We start from the raw sequence: 26,047 nt of genomic DNA on the forward strand, positions 1-26,047 counted from the left end.
TCAACTCCATTTTTCTGATGAGTTACATCAATGGGATGGATGAAACCTTTGCAGTCTTTGTAAGGAAAACAATTACCTGCAAAATCAAGGACCACCCTTGTTTCCTGTGATTCCATCAACTCTATTTTTCTGTTCTAAGTTTGCAAAGAAGTGAATTATCCCAAGAAAAATTCGTAAGAGAACCCTATACCTCCTGTCCCTCTATTTTTTGTTTTTGCTTGGACATTTTCCTAATTAATATGAATAACAAGAAATAAGAATGATTCCCAAAGACAAAGACCCGAGTAAGTCATATTTCTTGGAAATGGCTAGTAAGCTCAAACATTCAACTCATGTGCAGAGGCAGGTCAACCTAGTCTATCATAGTTAGGCATTATCCTGTGGCTCAAAACATCAGTAACCAATACAAAATGCTACTGACTGATTTGATGAGTTCAGGTAAAGTATTTAACTTCTCTGTTTGGATTTTTTTCAGTTGTGGGTTTGGATACAAAGTAAGGTATGTAAGAAGATTTAATAAAATTGACGTAAGGAACTTAAGAAATGACTTGGCACATAGCAAATGGTCCATGTATATTAGGTATAGTATATTACATATATGGAGAAGAAAAAGTATAAAATATTAACACTTATAATATCCTAGCACATCACTTAGAAGAAGTCTCACTATCTCTAAAAATAGTTATTCTATGGAGATAGAAGCAGAAGGCAAGAAGCTTGCTTATTTATAGCAAAATACTTTTCTTAAAGTACATCATTGGGAGCTCTGGTAGTGTAGTGCCTAAGGCACTTGACTGCTAACCAGAAGGCTGGTGGTTCAAACCCATCAGCCACTCCTCAGAAGGAAGGTTTAGCAATCTACTTCCGTAGTGATACTGCCTCAGAAACCCAAGGAGGGGTCGCTATGAGTAGGGTCCGACTCTACGGCACATAACAACAACAACAAAGTACATCATTACATCTTAATGATAAGTCTGAGATCTGGTTGTCCTTATAATTATTTCATATATGAGGCAATTCACTTTTTGAGATGGTAAATAAGGATTTGTATCCTGTAATCTTGATGCATAAAAGAATAAAATGTTATTATAGGTCCAGGGTCTCAAGAATGTTTTATCTGGATACTGTTAGGACAAGAAAAAATATATTACAGTGCGTGATATTTTCTAAGGGATGCACAAATGAACCATTATGGTTTCTGAGGAAAACTCTGCTTCTGCTTGGAGGAGATATTTTCACGGAGAAGGAATTTTACAGCTGTTTCTTCCCATTGCGAGTCATGCCCCATCAGCAAATGGAGGTCCTGAAAGCTTTACTCCATCCATGTCATTAAGGTCAACTCTACTTGGAGAAGGCAGCTCTTCTCCAGTTGTATTGTGAGTGCCTTCCAACCTGAGGGGCTCATCCTCTGGCACTATATCAGACAATGTTTCACAGCTATTCATAAAGTTTTCCAGTAATGTACCAGACAGTGTTTCACTGCTATTCATAAGGTTTCAATGACTAGTTTTTCCAGAAGTATATGATCTCATCCTTCTTCCCAGTCTGTCTTCATCTTGAAGCTCCATTGAAACCTGTGCACCATAGGGGACCCTGTTGGTATTCAAAATACTGGTGGTATAGCCTCCAGCCTCACAGCAACATGCAAGCCACCACAATAGGACAAACTTGACAGATGAGTGGTGGGATTTCCAGGCTAGGTTATCACAAACGGTGAGGCTTTCACCTAGCTCTCTTTTGGATCACTTCCTCTAGGGGAAACCAGCTCCTATGGTATAAAGACACACAAGCAGCAGGTGCGACGGTGCATTTGGCAGGGAATTGAGACCTCCTTCTAATAGATACGTGAATGAACTCTTTTGAAAGTATATCCTCCAGTCCCAGTGAAGACTTCAGAAGACAGCACACAAGCCAATGTATTGACTTCAATCTTATGAGAGAGCATGAGCCAAACCACCCAAGTAAGTTGCTCCCAAATTCCTGACCCAGAGTAATGTGAAATAATAAGTCTTTACTGATTTCGGTCCTAATTTCTGGATTATGTAGAGATAGCTAATACAGTAGCTAATCAGAATTTTACCATTATTTACTGAGAATAATTGTAGTCCTTGTTCTTTGAAAATATTTTAATAAATCAAGGCTCTTAATTTTATTTTGTAAATATACTCTGTATCTAATCAATATCCTCTTCATCTTGCTAAAGATCATTCAAAAGGAACTCTAGTGGCATAGTGCCTAAGGCATGTGACCGCTAACCAGAAGGCTAGAGGTTCACACCCACCAGCTACTCCTCGGAAGGAAGGTTGGAAATCTACTTTTGTAATGATACTGCCTCGGAAACCCAAGGAGGGGTATCTATGGGTCAGATCCAACTCAACGGCAGTGAGTTTGGTTTGGTAAAGATAATTCAAAAACTGTTGTAGCACTATATTGACAGCAAAATTCCAGAAATGCAAGCACAATCCATAAAAGGATGTGGACAGAACAAGGAATATCATTGCTGATGTCAGATGAACCTTAGCTGAAAGCAGAGAATACTAGAAAGATGTGCACCTGTTTTATTGACTGCAAAGGCATTTGACTAAAATCATAAGAAATTAGAGATAACATTGAGAAGAATAGGAATTCCAGAATGCTTAATTGTTCTCATGAGGAAGCTGTACATAGAATAAGAGACTGTCAGAACAGAACAAGGGGGTACTATGTGGCTTAAAATCAGGAAGGATGTATATCAGGATTGTTTCTTTTGCCATTCTTATTCAATTTGTATACTGAGCAAATAATCCGAGAAGCTGCACTTTATGAAGAAGAACGATGTGGCATCAGGATTGGAGGAAGAACCATTAACAACCTGTGACATGCAGATGACACAACTTGCTTTCTGAAAGTGATGACTTGAAACACTTACTGATGAAGATCAAAAGCTACAGTCTTCAGTATGGATTACATCTCAATATAAAGAAAATGAAAATCCTCACTACTGGACCCATAAACATCATGAGAAAAGATTGAAGTTTTCAAGGATTTCATTTTATCTTGATTCACAGTCAAATCCATGGAGGCAGCAGTCAGGAAATCAGTTGTGTTCCATTGGGAAAATGTGCTGTAAATGACCTCTTAAAGTATTAAGAAGCAAAGCCGTTACTTCGAAGACTAAGGTGTGCCTGATGCAAGCCATAGTCTTTTCAGTCACCTCATAATCATGTGAAAGCTGGACCATGAATAAGGGAGACTGAGTAAGAGTTGATGCCTTTGAATTGTGGTGTTAGCAAAGAATACTGAAAATATCACGGACTGCCAGAAGAACTGACAAATCTGTCTTGGAAGAAGGGCAGCCGAAATGCTCCTTGGAGGCGAGAATGGCCAGACTTTGTCCCACTTACTTTGGTCATGTTGTTAGAAGGAACCATTCCGTGGAGAAGAATATCATGCTTGGTAAAGTAGAGGGTCAGTGAAGAAAGAGAAGACCCTCAAAGAGGTGGATTGACACAGTGTCTGTAATGATGGGCTGAGGCATAGCAAGGATTGCGAGGATGGCACAGGACCAGGCAGTGTTTCATTCTGCTGCACACAGGGTTGCTGTGAGGCAGAGCCAACGCCATGGCACCTAACAGAAGTAACCTATAAATCACTCACTGTTATTTCTTCAATATTCCAATGGCTACACAGGTTAGTTCTATTTATTGTGAGAGAGGAAAATACCAGAGTGCTGATACCAGGAGGCACAATCATTGTATCTTAGAAACTTACTAACCCAGCTATTTTTAGTGTTTAAAATGAAATCATACATTATTATAAGAAATCAGGAAATTATCTCAAGAATCATACTAAAAGAATTATCTAACAAAGATATCTATTCACTCAAACTCTCCCAATAACATGAAGTCAGAAATATTTAAAGCCTTCTTGTCTTTCTAATTTTCCTTCTTCCCATATTGCCTTTATCACCCAAAATTTAAGTGATATAGGTCTCTAACTCATCATAAAGGAGTTGTGATGTGCTGAAATCAAATTTATTTAGCTATTTATCTTCCTAAGAAAGCCACATCTGAAAATTAGGAGTTCACCATGTTTATAAGAAGCCCTGGTGGCACATTGGCTAAGGCATTTGAATCCACCAGCCACTCTAGCTAAGGAAGATGGGGCAATCTACTTCTGTAAATATTTACCACATGTTTATAGGATACCAAATTAAACACAAAGACTTGTCAGGAGATTCATCTAGGGGCAACTGATCAAGACCACAGCATGGAAGGGAGAAAGAAAAGCCAGCTTTGTTTCTTTGCTATTACCATGTCTGAGAAATGACTCATAAAATGGCCCGCATGATAAAGGACAGAAGTTACCCCTTCCCACCAGGCCATGACCTGAACAGTTTGAAAATAAATCAATCTGGCTTTATGGATTATTTTCTATTGCTCTGTTTTAGTTACCTTCCCAAATCATGACTATTTCTTACTGCTTTATCCAGCTTCTCTTTTATTGGTCCCAAGTTCAATCAAATGAACTGCTGAAAGTGAAACTCTTAAACTAGCTCATCTGCTGAACAACAAACTCAAAACAAGCCTAGGGCAGCAAACAGGATTTTAATTGCTTACTTCTATTTCTCCAGCGCCTTGCTCTCTAGGTGATTGTGTGACAAGAGGACTTAACTGAATTCAGAATTGTAGGACAAAATACCTAAGCACAAACAGTAACCATCCATGACCTTGATCTTGTCTCTACATATTTTTTCAGTCCAGGTAATGCTACTTAACTTCACCTGGAGATATTAAGACATTGTGGACTGCTCTCACCTCAGAGGGCTCTTGAAAGGGCAGGGTGTATGTGGAATAATTACATTGTCCTTGCCATTATTAAGCACTTATTGACTGCCACCAGAGGACTAGACATTATACAGAAGGCATCCATTTTGCACACATTAGGAAATGCATATGCCTTTTACTTGAGAAACATATTAACACCATTGCTCTTCCTGTCACTTTTATTTTCATTTCCTATAGAACCTTTTGGGACATCTTAAGTAGTAAGGACTCATTTGCACTGTTTTTCTAGCATGACCTTTCATTCTCCTTGTCAGTTTATCCCAGTTGGGAAATATGTCTATTCCCAGAAATGATCTCTCTCCTCAGCCATTTCTATATTGTCAGAAGAGCAGGGATTCAATTCATCTCCATACGGTTTAATGGAAAAAGTAGAAAGTGGCAGAGAAAGATAGCTGTATGCACAATTTGCTCCTGTTTCACACTAAAGCTGTTGCCTTTCAAGGAAGACATCATGGATCCAGTAGTGTATAAGGCACTTTTGCATAAATTATTTATTTAATATAAACAATGCCTAGTGAATGGGGAAAATGCCCATAGGTAGCAGATGAAGAACCTGAAGTGCAGAGAAATTTAGAAACTTTCCCACAGCGGTACAGCAGTAAGGAGTGGAAGTATATCAGACCTTGTTTTTTTTTTTTTGCACAAAGTATGGGCTATTTCCAGTTTACCAAAGTTCATAGAAACCTAGAAAGTGGGGAAAAAAAGGCAACTTTTAATTAAAGAGTTTCCCATCTGTAATTTTAATATTAAATACTATAGCCAATGTAGGAGCTCTGGTAGCGTAGTGCCTAATGCACCTGACTGCTAACCAGAAGGCTGGTGGTTCAAACCCACTGGCCACTCCTCAGAAAGAAGATGGAACAATCTACTTCCGTAGTGATACTGCCTCGGAAACCCAAGGAGGGGTCGCTATGAGTCGGGTCCGACTCGACGGCACATAACAACAACAACAGTAGCCAATGTAGGGTGGGATTTTAAGTTTAAAAGAACTAAAAAGTTGGATGTCTTTATTTCTGAAAAATATCATAATTTTATGATATAACTTAAGCATTCTGATACATGAAAAGGAAAACTTATTGTGACTATCTCTCAGTGTGATTGACTTCACTATTAGAGGCTTTACATCAAAATTCTAAACATATATACAGAAAATCTAGTAGCTTCGTAAGGTTTTATGATAACTTTTATACTATAATGTCTAATTATTTTCTACTTTTTCATGAAATATTTACCATGTTCAAAAGATTTTAAAATATAAAAATCAGCTTTCCTAACATGATAATCATTCTTGCCTTTATATATTTTCTCTTAATAGTTGTCTCAAGAGTTTTACAATGTGGGAACAATAGAACACTCACATTTGCACTTTTTAAAATTTAGTTTTATATTATAAGTATATTTTATGCAATTACTAGTTTGTACAATAATGATGTAGCTGTACAATACTTATTTGATTGGCTTACTATAATTTATTTTGCCATTCTTTAATTATTTTACATTTAAATGTATTAATTTTTGTTATTATATATATGTATATAAATATGAGAATACCCTATTTTATTGCTCTTCACTTTATTGTATTTTACAGATATTGCATTTTTTTTAATAAATGGAAGTTTGTGACAACTTTTCATTGAGCAGTTTGATCAGCACCATTATTCCAACACCATGTGCTCACTTTGTGTCTCTGTGGCACATTTTGGTAATTATTACAATGTTTCACATTCTTTTCATAATGCTATTGCAGTCTACTTCTGTAGTGATACTGCCTTGGAAACCCAAGGAGGGGTTGCTGTGAGTTGGATCCGATGGGACAGCACATAACAACAACAATTGCAAACTTAATAGACTACTGTATAACATAAACATAACTTTTATATGCACTGGGAACCAAAAAATTAGTGTGACTTGCTTTACGGAGATATTTGCTTTATTGTGGTGATCTGGCACTGAACCTACACTATTTCTGAGGTAGGCCTCAATATACATAGACAGTCAAAATCCATATAGACTGGAACAGATTTTTCTTCATTTGAAATTGTTTCCTTAGGATATATTTCCAGTAATATTCAAGAAATAAGAACATTCAATATCCATGAACATATTTAATAATATTTATTACTTTTTTAATTACAAAAGCAGCACATGCTCAAAGCAAAACTTTTGAAAAACACTTAAAACACAAGGAAGAAAAAATTTAATTAGCTGTGGTAGATCCTGGTGTTTTGCCTCACTGGCATTCTTTTCTACCTTTATTCTGAGAAGACCACTCTAATTTTTTGAAGCCAAACAACCTTTTTCAACATCTTGTGAATGTGTTGCAGGTGGTATTCACCTCTTAGCTTCAGTGAAAGAAGTTACCCAGAACTGACCAATCAAATCAACACATGGTCCCTAAGCCACACTGGTGGATTCAAGGGCAGTAAATAATGAGTTAAGCAGAATAACACCTGGAAAATACATGGAAGCTACTGGAACAGTTTTTTAAATTTCTTTACCCCTGGATTTGAATCTGAGAAGATGAAACTTGGAGCTACCAGAGGCTACCACATGCAACATCAGGGGAAAAAAAAAATCTCCACACAGCAAAAACAGAACTGAATAAGAGGAAGATGGGCTTAGATATATAGCAAGGATTGTGAGGATGGTGCAGATCTGGGGAAGGTTTCATTCTATTGTACTTAGGGTCGCTATGAGTTGAAACCAATTTGGCAGCACCTAACAACAGAAACAACAATCTAAACAATTTTCTCTTGCCAGATATTTCTGATGCTAACATATTTTCACTATTATAAAACTGTGATGTGTATTAAAGATGTATATGTACATATACAGACAATAATATCTGCTGGTAGCATAATGTCTAGGGCACTTGACTGCTAACCAGAAGGCTGGCGGTTCAAACCCATCAGCCACTCCTCAGAGGAAAGTTGGGCAATCTACTTCCATGGTGATACCACCTCAGAAACCCAGGGAGGGGTCGTTATGAGTCAGATCTGACTCAACGGCACATAACAAAAACAATTTTAGGAGCTCTGGAAGCGTAGTGCCTAAGGCACTTGACTGCTAACCAGAAGGCTGGTGGTTCAAACCCCCAGCCACTCCTCAGAAGGAAGGATGGACAATCTACTTTTGTAGTGATACTGCCTGAGAAACCCAGGAAGGGGTCGCTATGAGTCGGTTCGACTCAATGGCACATAACAAAAAAAATATTATTCGTTTTAGAATAAATTCTCAGAAACAAACTTATTCCTATAAACTGTGTGTATATTTTCAAGGCGTGTGAAATGTTGTGTCTTTAATGGGTTCTTATTAAAAATTAACTGTGTTGCATGGTTTCTTGCTTTGAAATAGATCTCTGATATCAAAATTGCCAATCTTATTTTCTTTTACACAGTATTTTAGTACATACTCTTGCTTTTAATATTTTTAAGTCACTTTAGTGTAAGTAAATTTCCTGTAATTATTGTTGTTGTGTATTGGTGTGGCATCAATTCCAAATCATGCTGACTCCATCTGTGCAGAGTAGAACTGCTCCATAGTGTTTTTACAGCAGTACCACTCACAATCCAATGCCTGTCTTTTGAGGCATATCTAGGTAAGTATGAATCCCTACTTTTCATCTAGGAGCTCTGGTAGCATAGTGTCTAAGGCACTTGACTGCTAACCAGAAGGCTGGTGGTTCAAACCCATCAGCCACTCTTCGGAAGGAAGGTTGGGCAATCTACTTCTGTAGTGATACTGCCTCGGAAACCCAGGGAGGGGTCGTTAAGAGTCAGATCTGACTCAACGGCACATACCAACAACAACAACTTTTCATCATGTAATTGAACACTTAACTGCTTGCACCAGGGCCTTTCCTATACCTGTTGTCTTCGTGTGTCATCTGGTTATTTTCAACTCATAGTGATCCGACAGAGCAGGAATGTTCTCTAGGGTTTCCTACACTGTGGTTTTACACAGTTCATGAGTTTTACAGGCACAGCTCATAGGTTCTTTTCACCTTTAGAGCTGCTGGTGGGTTCAAATAGATGACATTTCCATCAGCAGCCATGCACTTACCATTGAGCCAACAAGGCTTCAGTTTCCTGTAATTCTGTTTCCTGTATTTTATTTGTGACCCAGTTTGAGTTATTAGCCTATTAGTAGAACAAAGTTAATTTTTGTACTCTTACAGTGAATACAAGGAGCTCTGGTAACATAATGCCTAAAGGATTTGACTACTAACCAGAAGGCTGGTGGTTCAAACCCACCAGCCAGTCTGTGGAAGGAAGAGTGAGCTCTTAGTTTTATTTTTATCACCCTACTTTATTTACCTTATTTCATATTTTTAAAGTTTTTTCAACTTCCTTTTTTTCCCACATTTTCTATTTTTGCTATGTAAAGTATGAGTTCTTTCGTGTATTTAAGCTACTTCTTTAGAGAATGTGTATCCTCCTTTAAATTCTAATAGCAAAGACTATTATGTCATTTTAAAGAAAAATCATCAAATTATTTCTTTCTATTATTAGCAACATATGTGGTAAGAAAGCTCCTTTCAACTCTAGCCTATGTAAAGTCAGCAAATAAGACATATTTACTTCGTATTTAAAGCTAGCTTTGCAATTTTTATTGATATAATCTTGTAGATTTCTCCTTTATTTTATTGTTATTTTTATTTTACATCTTATTATCTGAAAATAATTTCATAATATATTTATAAGTTATTTAGATTTTATTCTATTTCTAGATGTTATATTTATTCCTTTCATAGGTGCTCTTTTACAATGTAACTTCAATGTAACTTCTTTATTTATATTTGATTTTCATTTGAATGGAGCAATTACTTTAAATTAATTCTATAGGTGATGTCCTTTGCAAATCTGAGCCCCACATGAATAATTGACTTTTATGAGTAAAATATTTAGAAATTGCAATCTTTGTTTTTCTTAAATTCTGAAAATGTTATATCATTGTCTTCAGGCCAGCACAATTTTTTACTTTTAATAATTATTCCATTTTTCCTCTGGATGCTTGCAGAATTTTAAATTCGTTCTTGAAATTCAAATATATCACCTGGTTATTTCATAGGACTAGTCACTTGTTTCTCCCTTTTCTGTTTACTGTGAGCCTTGGAAGGAAGGTTGGGCAATCCTACTTCCGTAGTGATACTGCCTCGGAAACCCAAGGAGGGGTCGCTATGAGTCGGGGCCGACTCGACGGCAAACAACAACAACAACTTATATGCAATTATATCTTTCAAAACATCAGAAAAGTTATTTTTTTTGCCTTTATTATAAGTAACAATGGGTTTATGTCCCTATATTCTAGTGTCTTCCTCAAATCAAAACAAAACAGACCCCATTGCCATCAAGTCAATTCTTGACTCATTGAAAACCTACAGGACAGAATAGAACTGCTGCATAGTGTTTCCAAGGCTATACATCTTTGTGGAAGCAGGATTAGTAGTCAGTTGCCTTAACCACTGCACCACCACAGCTCCTGTGTCTTCCTCAGGAATATCGTTGAATGTATTTTGCTGTTGTTGTTGGCTACTGTCAAACTTATCTTCCCTTTTCTTTTTCCTTCTTATTGTAGAATTGTTTCTTGTTTGCTCACTATTGCTATGATTCATTTTTTTTTCAGTGTTAATACTTTTTTTTGCATGTAATGCCATCTTAATTCTGATATGGCTTTATTTATGCTTCTCTTTGCTTCTCTCATTCTTTCCAATGATCCCTTTTAGTTTTATTCTATAAGCTTGCCTCAACTTTTACCACTTTCAAAGTTTTTAAAAAATATAAAAGTGATGATGCAATCAGAAAAACACTATTTATATATAACACATCCTACTTAGATATTTGTTCTGTCCTTATGTTTTGAGTAATACATATAGTTATGTCTTTATATTATAATTTATTCATATATTCCATTATTTTTTATTCTAATAATTTATCTCTTGGCATTTGGTTTACACAAATACAATATAAAGTAATCCTTCTTTTGGCCTTCTCACTGATCAACTACTTACTGTAGAATTCTCATCTCAAATCTTAAGTTGTATAGCTAGATGATAACGCTTCATGTTACTTGTAAATGACCCTGTGTTGTTGTTGTTGTTATGTGCCATTGAGTTGGACCCGACTCATAGTGACCTCTCCTTGGGTTTCCAAGGCAGTATCACTACAGAAGTAGATTGCCTGACCTTCCTTCCGAGGAGTAGCTGGTAGGTATGAGCCACCAGCCTGCTGGTTAGCAGTCAAATGCCTTAGGCACCAAGCTACCAGAGCTCCTAAAAGACCCTTAGCCTAAAGGAAAAGGGGAATGCATCCCCACTGCCACTGCCATCAAGCTGGTTCTGACTCATAGCAATCCTATATATAGCACAGAGTAGAACTGCTCATAAGTTACCATAAATATTTACCAAAGCAGACTTTCTCATCTTTCTCCTGTAGAGCAGTTGGTGGGTTCAAATTGCCAACTTTTTGGTTAGCAGTCAAATGCCTTCACGACTTCACCACCAAGGTTCCTTGGGAAATGCATAGATAATAACTCTTATGCTAAGTATTTTCCAAATTCTACACTAAGGAAACCAATTTACTGTCCTGGCAGCAATTAAAGTGTGTAGATCCAGGCTATTCATTCATTTTCCCTTGATGAATTAGAAAATCATGTCATATGCCAAGAATTGGCTTCATAAATCAAGAAAAAGGTACACAGATAAAACAAAGCAATCACTGATTTTATGTTTATTGTGGTTTTATCTGCATTTGGGCCTACATCATGGCCACTTTCAAATGTGACAGCAAATGATACCAAATTAGAGAGATTAATACTTACACCAAGTTTCTCTCAATTTATAAATTATTTTCATTAGGGCTATTTTTAAAGAAAGGGGAGATAGAGCTTCTCTACTTATTTGCCTTCATTCCAAGTGAGTACTGAGTTGATTAGGTGCCCATGACTTCAAAAAAATTTCATGTATTGACGATTTTGTTGTAGGCAAGTGAAATTCCAAGGCAAAGCTACACCAGAGGGAAGAAAACAAACAGACAGACAATTAAATAAAGAATTTAGGGATAATTTCATGAATGTGTTTGCCCATTTGAAGCACTAAAATTTGACAGCCATAAGCAGTTTAATTGTATCTCTCTTTAAAATATACTAGAAAAAGTACTTTATGAAGAACACTAAAAAACTTTTTGACAGTATCTAAGCCAGTATTTCTAACAAGTAGAATGATAGTGACATTCTCGTGTACATTTTCAATTCTTAATAGTATTTGAGTGCTAAAAATAATCAAAACTCAAATGACTTTTAAATCGGAAATTTCAGCATAAGGTTTATTCTGAACAGTTATTTTATATGCACACATAGGGAAAGTTTTGGTTCCAGAAAAAGCAAATGGCTCAAAGAAACTAAGTTCAATGTTTTAGACTGAGTTCTCCAGATAAGAAAAATCAGTGAAGCTCAGAAAGAGAGAAAAAAAAATTATCTCAAGGAAATGGCTCATACAGTTGTGGAGGCTGCCAAATTCCAAGTCCATGGGTCAAATGCCAAGCTAGAGGATTCTCCTGCCTCACACAGCTGGGGGGGCTGACAAACCCAAGATCGGCAAGCAGGAGAGCAGGCTGCCATCTTTGGAGGATGATGAATCCAAGATCAACAGGTCAAAAGGCAGATTGTTGGCTCACAGATCAGCAGGCAATGTGGTAGGCAACTGGGTCAAATGCAGGAATGGGTGAGCTAGAAGTAGGATTAAGATCCAGCAAAAAGTTTTCCTAGAACATCCATATATATATATATATATATATATATATATATATATATATATACACATATATTGGAAGCAGGCCACACACCTGAAGAGACTACCTTTAACCTGATTTGCTGTTCATTGCACATTTCATCATGGAGGTGATTACATTATATCAGATCTCATCATGAGGAATGACATCATAACTTCTAAAGAGAATCATGGTTAGGTCAAGTAGACACAACCTTAATAACCACATTCAATCAGAGTTACAAAGAAAAGAGCAGGGAGAAATAAAGAAGACTAACCATTGACTGTTCTTAATATGATTGATTGCACTCTGACCTCTCCCTTTTACTGAGATCAACTGATAATAAGTTTTACGTTTCTAGCCCTCTACCCAGCCATGTCTTTTGACGTTCAAGGTTGGGCAATCCTACTTCCGTAGAGATACTGCCTCGGAAACCCAAGGAGGGGTCGCTATGAGTCAGGGCTGACTCGACGGCACATAACAACAACAACAACAACAATTTCACACAGTAAAGAAACAGTTTGCAACTTTGGGTGAAAGAAAAACAGCTGGTGGATTAACTTTGATCAGGGATTTTTAAAAGTGAATATTTGACCTCATGGAAGAAAAAAATCACAAAATCAAAGCAATTGATCTGCTATCAATTTCTCTCCTTGAAATGATCCTTCACTGTTTCATTAATGTTTAATAGAATAAACCTACATACCACATACACAACCAGACATTTATCTACAATAATTCCTCAGAATATATACCTTTATTCCATTTTATCCAAGCTATTGACACTTGGTGTTATTGACAAATCTATTTCAAAACAGTATGAAAAATGTTGGTCAACTGTTTTGCTAAAGGTTTTAGGACAGACTACGCCAATGTAAAAATCTTTAACCTTACTCTGAATCTTTTCTATTTTCTAGCCAACTGATTTTCCCCATTGTGTTCTGCATGGGATGTGAAGGTTATATTTGTCAAGAAGATAAATTTTATGTCATTTCCCAGAGGAAAAAAACAGCTTTACTTTTATATCAATAAATGCACAAAGATAACTAAACATACATACTCATTAGTTCCAAACCTACACACTTGCTATATGTGATAGCTGTCTTGGTTTAGAAAATAAAGAGTTTACTTTCAAATCAGGAAGTTTTACATACATTACTTTTCTTGGAATTACTTCTATCCATTCCTAGAGACTTCATGTATCTGAAGGACTAGAAAAACAGCTTTCTTTGCTCTGTACCCATCCTCCCCTTAAGGTGCAAAATGCTGTCCAGAAAGAATATGGATTTGGGATCATGTTTAAATCTTCCACTTACTCAATTGTATCTATTTTAGAAAGTTGTTTAATCTTGAATGTCCTCACTTATAAAATGATAATTACAAAGTACTATCTTCTTTGCAAGATTTTTGTGATTATTGATTGAGATGAAGTGAGGGTAAAAAAATAGGCCAACATGGTTTCTGGAATTTATTTGGTGTTCAATAAATGTCAGTTTCCTGTCACTGCATTTCCATTCCACATTTTTGTTGTTTGGTCTTAATAGAAAGTTTCTCTAAGGCTTTATATTTTGAAACTTCCTATGCAATTCCATAGAACCCAGAACTAGAACTATACATGAAAACTGGACTTGAATTATAATGCATACTTATAATAATGAAATAATATTTCCTGAATTTAAAATCCTAGAGATTTATTTTGAAAATCTGAAATTGGAACCTTAAATATCTAGGTTAGTTTGACTTACATGCAAAGTACTTATTTTTAAATAAAAAATAGCAATTATGTGATGATAGAATGTATGTTAATCTCCAAATATGTTGGCCTTTTTAATTTTGGGTTTGTTCATAAATTACAAGTCTGTATTTATTCACTGATAACATATTGTTGTTGTTGTTATGTGCCGTTGAGTTGGATCCGACTCATAGTGACCCCTCCTTGGGTTTCCGAGGCAGTATCACTATGGAAGTAGATTGTCCAGCCTTCCTTCCGAGGAGTGGCTGGTGGGTTTGAACAGCTAGCCTTCTGGTTAGTAGGCAAGTGCCTTAGGCAGTATGCTACCAGAGCTCCTACTGATAACATAGTACCTAGTAAATAATAGTCAACCAGTAGTTGAATGAATAAATACTTAGTTTTATACTTTATGATTTTGGAACGTTTTTTAAATGTTAATTTGTGAACTTTTGATCTAGATTCTAAAATATTGACTTTCAGAGACAACTTATGCCACAGAAATCTATTTTCTTCTAAATATGCGATTTGATAAGTAAAAGTCAGTATTACATATCATTGGCACCTATTGTGTATCAAAAACTCTTCTAAGATTAAATCATTTAACCATTATAAGGACTGTATGAAACAGGATCTATTATCTATTATTATATGTCATTTTTTTAGAGATTCAGAGATATAAATAGTATAAATAATTCGATCAGAGTTACATGTAACTAATATAGTTTATGGAGATAGGGTACTGCATCTCTTTCATCTAAACATACTCCCACATTTCTTAAGAAGAAGTTCACTTTAGAATAACAATATGAGATCAAACTTGCTATTTAGGACATAAGGACTCTTTATAATAACTGATGCATAAGAGAAAGAACTTGAAACTAAATGCAGCCTTGGATGAAAACTTGAATGCAAAATATCCAACTTTCTTCATCAGTACTTATCTAAAAGTCCACTGTTGCCACTGAAAGATGGTAAAGCACAGGGTTGTTGTCTCTGACTGGAATACATCAACAGCTTTCCCTGATTATATAAATAAATGGAGTAATTGAGCCCATGCCTCATGTGGAAACTCATGTTCCTAGCAATTACTCCCCGTTAGGAAGGTAAGTTTATTTATCAATGTCTACTTACTATACCATTCAAATAAATCTTTCTCTAAATGAAGTATCTGACTTGCAGTCCATGCCTATCTGTAAAACATGACCATTCAACTCAGTCTAAGATTTACACCTTAGCTCAAAACATGCTCAAGTGTAATATCCAGCCTCAAGTCTTGGCAGACTAAGTGTTGGTCTTTAATTTGAAATTAAAACCAGTTATTGGGAAAAGGGGGAGCAACAGCACCATTAAGAAAATTGCTGCTGATTTTATATACTGTCACATCAATGTAAACTGGAGATTAATTTTCTCATATTTTATTGCTAAAACCTTTTAATTTCCTTTAACTATGCATTTCAGAGTTGTGAATTGTTGATGCAAGGCTAGCTCTGTGTTTTAATTTGTATATGAAAGCAAAACTACTGTGACTCCTACCTGTCAGCAGGTAGTTGACCTCCTTGAAGATATTCATCTCCCACAGGTTATCCAATGTTACAATCTAACTGAAGCGTTAAAGAAATATAAAATATACAAGTAATATGCCTAATGCTTTTTATAAAATGTGTCTAATTTTTTTTTATTAAATAAAAGAAAGACAAGGTTATTTTCAATTTCAAGAATAACTGAAGAAAGCATTCAACTTTGTTGGGCTTATATTTCTGGATAATAATTGTGTCTTCCCATTTGGGATAGATATACTGACATACTCTGAGCCTCTAGTAGGCTCCTCTTTCTATCCTAACAAAAATGAATCCACAGAAAAAGCAGATTCTGTGCCCAAACAGAGATTATATTGGATTAACTAAACAAAATAAGAATGAGCTCTGATCTTCAAGTGCCAAAAAAAGAAAAAAGTCATAAAATTTAGAAGTTCACCGAAGATTGATCCAAAGCTTATTCACAGATCTTCACATGAACAAAACAGAATACCTTGCTACCTTCTCCAGATTTTTAATGCACTCCATCATCTATTGTGGCACCCTTTTGACAGACGTACACTTATGAATCTAAAGGCTGGATAGGGAGACTTCCTCTGAATTTGTTTCTTTAATTACTTTCCAGAATACCTTTGGAATTCACTCACTCTTTCTTACGCTTTCCTCCATCCAGTGTTCTCCAGACTTCTCCACTAAGGAGGTTATAGTTCTCTGGGGCCAAGAGATTATTATAAATATAGATGTTTTGATATTCATGCATACATTTATCCATTTATCTTTTCACCAACTATTCACGAGAATGATAAAATGGTAAAAAAAAAAAAAAATAATGAATATTGGAGTCAGATTGGTAAAAATAATAAGTATTAGTGACAAACATAAGTGTTATTACTTATTAGCTGGGTAAACATAGAAAGATTACCTAACAAAATGACTCTGAATACTCAGCTGCAGAATGAAAATTTGTTGTATGCATTAAAAGATATCACATATGGAAAGTGCCTATTACAACAAATATCTCAAACATAATAGGTGGTCTTCAAATACAAAATTTATAAATAAGTGGAATATCAAACTTACCAAGACAAAGACAAAGAAAAATTCAGAGAGCATCTCATAGAAAATAAAATGTCACCTACAACCAAACCAAAACCAAACTCACTGCCATCAAATTGGATCCGACTCACTGCAACCCTTCCTTGGGTTTCTGAGGTGGTATCACTACAGAAGTAGATTGCCCAACCTTCTCTACAAGGAGCAGCTGGTGGGTTTTAATCTCTAGCCTTCTGGTTAGCAGTCAAATGTCTAAGGCACTATGCCACCAGAGCTCCCATCACCTACAAATGAGCACCTATAAGACTAAGTGCTGACTTCTCCTCACAAACCGTGCAGGCAAGAAGGCAGTGGGATGTCACGTACAGAACCCTGAAAGAAAAGAATGACCAGCAGGAGAGCAAAATTATCTTTTAAATGTGAAGGTAAAACTAAGATACTCCCAGATAAACCAAAAGCAAGGGAATTTGTAAAAACGAGAGAAACATTACAAGAAATATTAAAGAGAGCCCTTCAGACAGAGAACAAAACAGCATCAGATAACAACCTCAGATTAAGACACAAGACAGTATCACCCTAATACCAACCTAAACAAAGAGTTATATTAACATGTAAAATAAAGCTACAAAATGGAAAACAGGGAACCAAAGTTATCAATCTGTAAGCAACAAGATCTTAAAAAAAAAAAAAAAAAAAAAGTGGGAAGGGAACAGAAGGATTAGTTGTAAAATTTCCTTATGGAGAAGAGGTCAAGATGATACCAAGATACAACAGACTGTTTTAAACTTAGGAAAAGAAAGGTAAATTTCAGAGTAATCACAAAGAAAATTAATAAATCTAACTCATCAAATAAAAGAAGAAGAAAAGGACCCACTCGCCCACTGCAGTCCAGTTGATTCTTACTCTTAGAAACCCTACCGGACAAAGCAGAACAGCTGTATAGGTTTTCCAAGGTTGTAAACCTTTATAAGAGAAGTCTTTCACATCTTTTTGCCATGAACAGCTGGTAAATTAGAACCATTGAACTTTCAATTGGCAGCTGAGCACTTAACAACTGCTCCACCAGGACTCCTTCAATGGAAACAAAATCAACTAACAAAAAGAAGTCAGCACAGAAAATCAAATGAAACAAAGAAACTATTGTGTTAGACTGGGTTCTCTAGAGAAACAAAACCAGTAAAGCTTATATAGAGAGAGAAAGAGAAATTTATCTTAGGAAAATGGCTCACACCTTATAGAAACTGGCAAGTCCCAAGTTCTTGGATCAAACGTCAATCTGGAGGCTTTTCCCGACTCACAGAGCTGCAGGGGCTGAGGAGTTCAAGGTTGGCAGGCAGTATACTGGCTGTTGACTCCAACGAATGATGAATCCAAATTCTCCAGGCCGAATGGTGGATTGTTCACTCACGGACAGTTGTAGGCAGAATGCCAATCCACAGAAGAGTGCCTCTTTTCCCAGGATGTCTATAAATATACTGGAAGCAGGCCCCACCCCTAGGGAAACTCCCTTTCCATGAATTGGCTGCTCAAAACATAAACATCTGATCCCATCATTGGAACAAGCCACATCACAATTGCTTAAACCACACAGAATTGTGGTCCAGCCAAGTTGACACACAGCTCCAACTATCACAATTATTAACACCGCAATAAATAGTACAACAAAATGGCAGCAGTAAACTCACATCTAATGATAATCATACTCAATGTAAATGGTTTAAATGTGCCAGTCAATGGAAAAAAATATATCACTCTAACAGTATCCAAAGCAAAGCATGATTGGCAATTATAATATCTGGTAAAAACAGACTTAAAGTCAAAAACCCATTATTACAGACAGGGGAGGGCATTATATAATAATTAAAGGATCACTCCATCAAGAGGACATAACCACAATAAATACTTATGCACCCAATTACAGAGCTTCAAAGTACATAACAAATTCTAATAAAATTGAAAACAGAAATTAATAATTCTAAAATAATAGTAGGAGACTTTAACACATCACTTTTGACAATGGACAGTACTAGACTCAATAAACTAAACTCAACAACAGCAAAATACAACAAAGATACACAAAATCTAAAAAATACAATCAACTAACTTAATTTAATAGACATATACAGAATATACCATCCAATAGCAGCATGGGACAAATTCTTATCCAAAAGTACATCGGAATGGACCATATAATATGTCACAAAGCTAACCTCAATAAATTTAAAAAAGCATAGAAATAATACAAAGCATCATCTCTGATTACAATGCTTTAAAACTAGAAATCAATAATGGAAAAACCAGGAGTAAATATTAAATATAAGGAAACTGAATGTTTTGGTTTCCTCTTGTGCCAGTCTAACAGAAAATACCGTAGATGGATGACTTGAACAAACAGAAGTTTATTCTCTTACACATTTGGAGGCTAGAAGTCCAAGTTCAAAGTGCCAGGCTCTATGAGCTGTATGAAAGCCCCTTGATCTTGGGCTTCAGCTCTTCCTCTTGTTCCTGGCCCACTGAACCTAGAGCCTTTCTGCATTGAAAAACTGCTGGCTGCTGAGGCTGACAAATCCAGGGTTGACAAGTGAAAAGACACAGTCCCGATATTACCAACTCACACAGAAGGCCATTGATTCAAGTCCATTAACAGTCCCAAGATTGGCAGACAACATGGCAGGCTGTTGAATAATGACTCAGCTACATGCAGGATTCAAGCGTGCTAAAAGCTACAGATTATTCCCACAGCTTCTCCTTATATTGGGAAGCAGACCACATCCCTAAAGCAGCTACTCAGCTGTTCACGGCAGATTCCACCACGGAGATGATTGCCAGTCTCATCATGAGGAATAACTGCCCAGCCACTCAAAACCAGGCCCAGCCAAGTTGACACATTATCTTAACTACCACACTCCACAGGAAAGTTACTGAAACTAATTGAAGAGCTTAGCAAAGTGGCAGGGTATAAAATCAATATACAACAATTAGTCAAATTCCTCTTCATTAATGAAGTGAACCCACTACTTGTCCATAATTTGTCATACTCTGGTGCATTACATGTTACTGTGATGCTGAAACTTGTCATCAATATTTTAAACAGCAGGATAGTCACCCCAGGTGGACAGGTTTTTCCAGAGCTTCCAGACAAAGACAGATTAAGAAGAATGACCTGGTAAACTACTTCTGAAAAAAATTGTCCAGTGAAAACCTTATAAACCTTATGAATAGCAGTGAAACATTGTCTGATGTAGTGCTGGAATATTACACCCTCAGGTTAGAAGGCATTCAAAATACAATGAGAGATGATCTGCCTTGTCAAAGTAGAGTTGACATTAATGATGTGAATGAAGTAAAACATTCAAGACCTTTATTAGCAGACATGACACAATTCAAATGATGATAAATAGCTGCAAACATCAATTAGCAATCAAGAAGTGGAATGTACAAGATATGAATCCAGGAAAATTGAAAGCTGTCAAAAAGAAATGAACACATAAAGATCAATATCTTTATAGTCATAAGTGAGTTGAAATGGACTAGTACTGAGCACTTTAAATTGGACAGTTATATGGTCTGGGAATGACAAAATGAAAAGCAATGATGTCATTTCCATCATCAAAAAGAACATTTCAAGATCTATCCTGAAGTCTGATGCTATCAGTGATAGGATTAATACCTATGCATCTACAAGAAAGAACAGTTAATATGATAATTATTCAAATTTATACACTAACCATTAATGCGAAAGATGAAGATATTGAAGATTTTATGTTTCTGTAGTCTGAAATTGATCAGACATGAAATCAGGATGCATTGATAGTTATTGGTGAATGGAATACAAAGTTGTAAACAAAGAAGTATGAGTAGCTGGAAAATATAGGGTTTATAATAAACAGCACCAGAGACTGCAGGATAAAATTTGCAAGACCAATGACTTATTTATTACAGATATATTTTTTCAATAACATAAGTTAAGACTACAGATATGGACCTCACTGGATGAAATAGACAGGAATCAAATATTCTATATCTGTTAAAAAAGATGATGGAGAAGCTCAATAAAATCAGTCAGAACAAAGCCAGGTGCCGAATGCAAAACAGACCATTAATTGTTCATATGAAAGTTCAAGATGAAATTGAAAATAATTAGAACAAGTCCATGAGAGCCAAAGTACAACCTTGTGGGTATCCCACCTAAATTCAGAGATCATCTCAAGAATAGATTTGACACATTGAACACTAATGACATTAGAGCAGATGAGTTGTGGGATTTAATGAGCAAAATGCCATTAAAAAGGCAGGAAAAGAAAAAAAAAACAGATCAAAATGGATCTTTTCTTTCAATAACATGTAAAGAGTAACATGTAAATCATAATAACATGTAAAGAGACTGCAAAACTTGCTCTTAAATGTAGAACAGCCAAAGCAAATGGAAGAAATGAAGATTTATGCAGAAGATCTCAAAGGTCAACCCTAGAAGATAAAGTGCTATAAAGGGATGTACAAAGACCCGAAGTTAGATAACAGAAAAAGAGTGACATACTAAGCATTTCTCAAGCTAAAAGAACTGAAGAAAAAATTCAAGCTTAGAGTTGCAATATTGAAGAATTCTATGGACAAAAAATAGAAGGAAGCAATCAGAACGAGATGGAAGAAATGCACAAAGTCACTGGGCCAAAAAGAATTTGTCAACCTTCAACCATTTCAAGAGGTAGCATTGTCTCAAGAACCAATGGTATCAAAGGAAGATGTCAAAACTGTACTGAAGGCATTGGCAAAAAAAAAAAAAAAAAAACAAGATTCCAGGAATTTATGGAATACCGATTGAGATGTTTCAATGAATGGATGCTAGGCAGGAAGCTCTCTCACTTATCCACACCAAGAAATTTGGAAGACAGTTACCTGGTCAACCAACTGGATAAACACCATATTGTGCCCATTCCAAAGAAAAATGATCCAACAGAATGTGTAAATTATCAAACTATATCATTAATATCACATGCAAGTAAAATTTCACTGAAGATAATTTAAAAATGATTGCAACAATATATGACAGAGAACTTCCAGAAATTCAAGCCACATTCAGAAGATGACATGGAATGAGGACTATCATTATTGATGTCAAATAGGTGTTGACTGATAACAAAGCATACCAGAAAGATGTCTACCTGTGTTTTATTGACTATACAAGATATTTGACTGCATAAATCATAACAAATTATGGATAACATTGTGAAGAATGATCATTCCAGAACACTTAATTGTGTTTATATGAAATCTGCACACAAAATAAGAGACAGTTGTTCAAACAGAATAAAAGGGTGCTATGTGAATTAAAATCAAGAAATGTGTGTATCAGGGTTATGTCTTTTCACTACACTTATTCATTCTGTATGTTGAACAAATAATCTGAGACACTGAACTATATCAAGAAGAACATTGCATCAGGATTGGAAGAAGACTCATTAACAACCAGTGATATGCAGATGACACACACCCTTGCTTGCTGAAAGTGAAGAGGACATGAAGCACTTATACAAATACAGCCTTCATAAAGAAATTATATCAAACATTGTATCAAAATTATATCAAATACAGCCTTCATAAAGAAAACAAAAATCCTCACAACTAGACCAATAAGCAACATTGTGATAAATGGAACAAAGATTGACACTTCAAAGATTTCATTTTACTTGGATCAACAATTAACATCAATGGAAGCAGCAGTCAAGAAATCAAATGATGTATTGCATTTGGTAAATCTGCTGTAAAAGACTTCTTTAAAGTGTTAAAAAAAATAAAGATGTCACTTTGAGGACTAAGGTGCACCTGACTCAAGCATGGTACTTTCAGTCATCTCATACATGTGCAAAAACTGGACAATGTATATATATGGAAGACTGAAGAAGAATCGATGCATTTGAATTATGATGTAGGTGAAGAATACTGAATGTTCTTTCTACTATGAGAAGAACAAACAAATCGGGTTTTAAGAAGTACAGCCAGAATAATCTTTAAGAAACTTTGCTTTGTGAGATGGCAAGACTTCATCTGACATGTTTTGGATAGGTTATCAGGACAGACTAGTCCTTCAAAAGGGACATTGTATTTGGTAAAGTGAAGTTCAGCAAAAAAGAGGAAGACCTTCAACAAGATGAATTGACACAGTGGCTGCAACAATGGGCCCAAGCATAGCAATGACCATAAGGACAATGCTGGGCTGAGCAGTGTTTTATTCTGTTGTATGTAAGGGCTACTATGAGTCAGAGCTGACTCAATGGCACCCAACAACACAACAAAGAGAACACTGGAAAAGAAATGAGGAAAATATTATCATTTACAATAGATGCCAAAAGGATAAAGTACTTAGGAATAAATCTAGGAGCTTTGATGATGTAGTGGTTAAGGCATGTGGCTGCTAACCAAAAGGTAAGTGGTTCAAACCTTCCAGCCACTCCATGGAAGAAAGATGGGGTGGTCTTCTTCTGTAAAGATTACAGCCTTGGAAACCCAACAGGGGTCATGATAAGGTGGAATCAACCCAATGGCAGTGAGTTTCATTTTGGGTGGTTTTGGGGACATAAAAGACTTAAACAAAGAAAACTGCAAACACTATTTCAAGAAACCAAAAGAGACCCACACAAATGGAAAATCATACAATAGTCATGGGTAAGAAGACTTAACATTGTGAAAATGTCAATACTACCAAAAGTGATCTATAGATATAATGTAACCCTGATCCAAATTCCAACAGCATTCTTTAACAAGATGGAAAAACTAATTATCTATTTTAATGGAAAGGAAAGCTGCCTCAGATAGTTGCATTATTGAAGAAGAACAAAATAGGAGACCTCCACTTCTCGATCTGAGTCTCCTATATATATAGCTAGGGTAGTGAAAACAGTCAGGTTCTGGTACAACAACAGACCAATTCTATTCGAATTGAGAATCCAAAAATAAATTCATCCAGCTATGAGCAGCTGATCTTTGCCTAAGGACTTGAAGTGTGTGTTTTCTATTTCTGAATCTTAATTTGAATCTTCTGAATTTCTGTTTATTGTTTTTGTATCATTTCTAATTTTTTTGTTTACTTTGTCAATTTGTTTTTTGTATTGTTTTCCTAAATTGTTCTAGAATTTTGTCTGTTTTTTCCCTTAATTTTATCAGTGTTTTCCTTGATCTCTCTCTCAGTCTATTGAAGGTACCCAAATATAATTTTTTTGAATTCCTTATGAGGGAGTTTCAAAGCTGCTTCTTCTTCAGGGATGTTTTCTGGGTTTGTATCCGAGTCCCTTGTTTCTATTACTTTATCTTGCTTTTACCCATGAGAGGTGATGGATGGTGTTGTCTCTGAGACATTGTGGTGGTGTTGTATTTATGTTTAATTTGTGCTTGTATGTTGGTGTGATTCATGTAGGATTTTTTTTAATTTTATTTTGTTTTTATATATCTGTGTGAGCAGGGTACTGTGCTCTTCTGTTCACTAGTTGGCAGCACTTAGGCACTAACCACCTGTCTCCTGGTGTGTGTAAAAGAGAATGAGACTGTATGCACAGATCTCTGTTACCTGTTTATAAAGAGCAGTTGAGGGTGAGTTGAGCTGATATTGACCACCATCTATCATTGGTCAGTTGGTGCAAAAGTAAGTGGTGGCCCTCACTCAGTGAATGGGGCTGTAGAAGGTAAAGGTATAATTGAGTTGTGTGGGAACAGTGGCTGTCTCCCGGTCAGACAAAAAAAAAAAAAAAAAAAAATTTAAAACCCCCAAAAAAAAAAAAAAACCAAGAGAACAAAAAACTCAAACCATATAAACAAACAGGAATAATAGCAAAAGAAAAATGCAATAAATAATAAGAAAAAAAAACTCAAAATATATTTAAAAAGGATTAAAGAAAGATAATGAAAAAAGAAAACGTCACAATATCTGGGGAGGGTGGAATGAGAGAAAAGAGCAAGAGTGAAAGATTAGGGAAGACTGCAAAAGAAAAAACAAGGGATGGGAAGAACCAAAAAAAAAGAAAAATGAAGGGAACCAGGAAAAGGGAAGAGAAAATAAATTAATTAATAATAATAATAATAAAAGAACCAGGGATGGAAAAGAGAAAAGAAAAAAATAAGGAGGAGAAGAAGAAAAAGAGAGGAAGGTAAAAAGAATAAAAAAAAAAAAAAAAAAAAAAACATGGGGTTGGGGCACGGCACTCAGGCTCTGCCAGGGCATTAACTGGCATGTAGTCCCTGCACGTCAAGAAGGTGAGTGGAGTGGGTGAGATGTCTACAAGCTGCTCACCAAGAGGGCACAGGTACAAGAGCAACAAGGGGAATATTGCAGCTCTCCAGTAGTCAGTGTCTAGTGTGGTCACCTGTGCTGGCCCAGTAGGTGGAACCCACTCCTAGGTCACAGTTCAAGCATACACCACCCACACACACTCAAAATGGCTATGCTGGCTGCTTGGAAGCATCCAAAATGGCTGCACCCTCAGGACAGCTTCCAGCAGTCCCCAGGTCCACCTGTCCCCTTCCTCACTGTTCTACCTTCTGGTCATCAGGCACCAATGCAGTCCTTTCCCATGCAGCCTTAGTGATCAGAACTGATTCTAATACTGCTATTGGGAAATATTCAAAATGGCTGTACCCTCAGGACAGCCAGCAGTCCTCAGCCTTGTTTGTCTCCTTACTCACTGTTTCATTCAGGTGCTTCTACTAGTTGTTATTTAATCCACTTCTTTATCCTTCCCTTCAAATCTCAGGGTTCCAGGATCATCATCTGTATTGGTTTCAATTGGTTTCTCAATACTTTGTTGCACAGGATCTATGTAGCTTGTCTGCCTATTCCACCATTTGCTAGAATTAAAATGGAGTATTATTGACTTTAATATATATCTGTTTTTTCAGGGGAGGAGTGAGCTCTTCAGGGATATTTGCTGAATAAAGGATATATATATATATATATAGGATTTTGGTGAAGATTTACAAATAAATTCACTTTTCATACAGCAGTTCACATATACTTTGTCTCATGTCATTGACCAAAATTTACAATGTGGCAGCTCCCCTCCCACTTCCTCCCCATAGTTACCTCCTCCCAGTGTCCATCCCTTCATACTCTTCTGCACCCTGAGCTATCTCCCTGTGCATAAGCAG

This window comes from Orycteropus afer, unplaced genomic scaffold (assembly GCF_000298275.1).
Source record: "Orycteropus afer afer isolate SDZICR_OR568_19922 unplaced genomic scaffold, OryAfe1.0 scaffold00005, whole genome shotgun sequence".
Taxonomy (NCBI): domain Eukaryota; kingdom Metazoa; phylum Chordata; class Mammalia; order Tubulidentata; family Orycteropodidae; genus Orycteropus; species Orycteropus afer.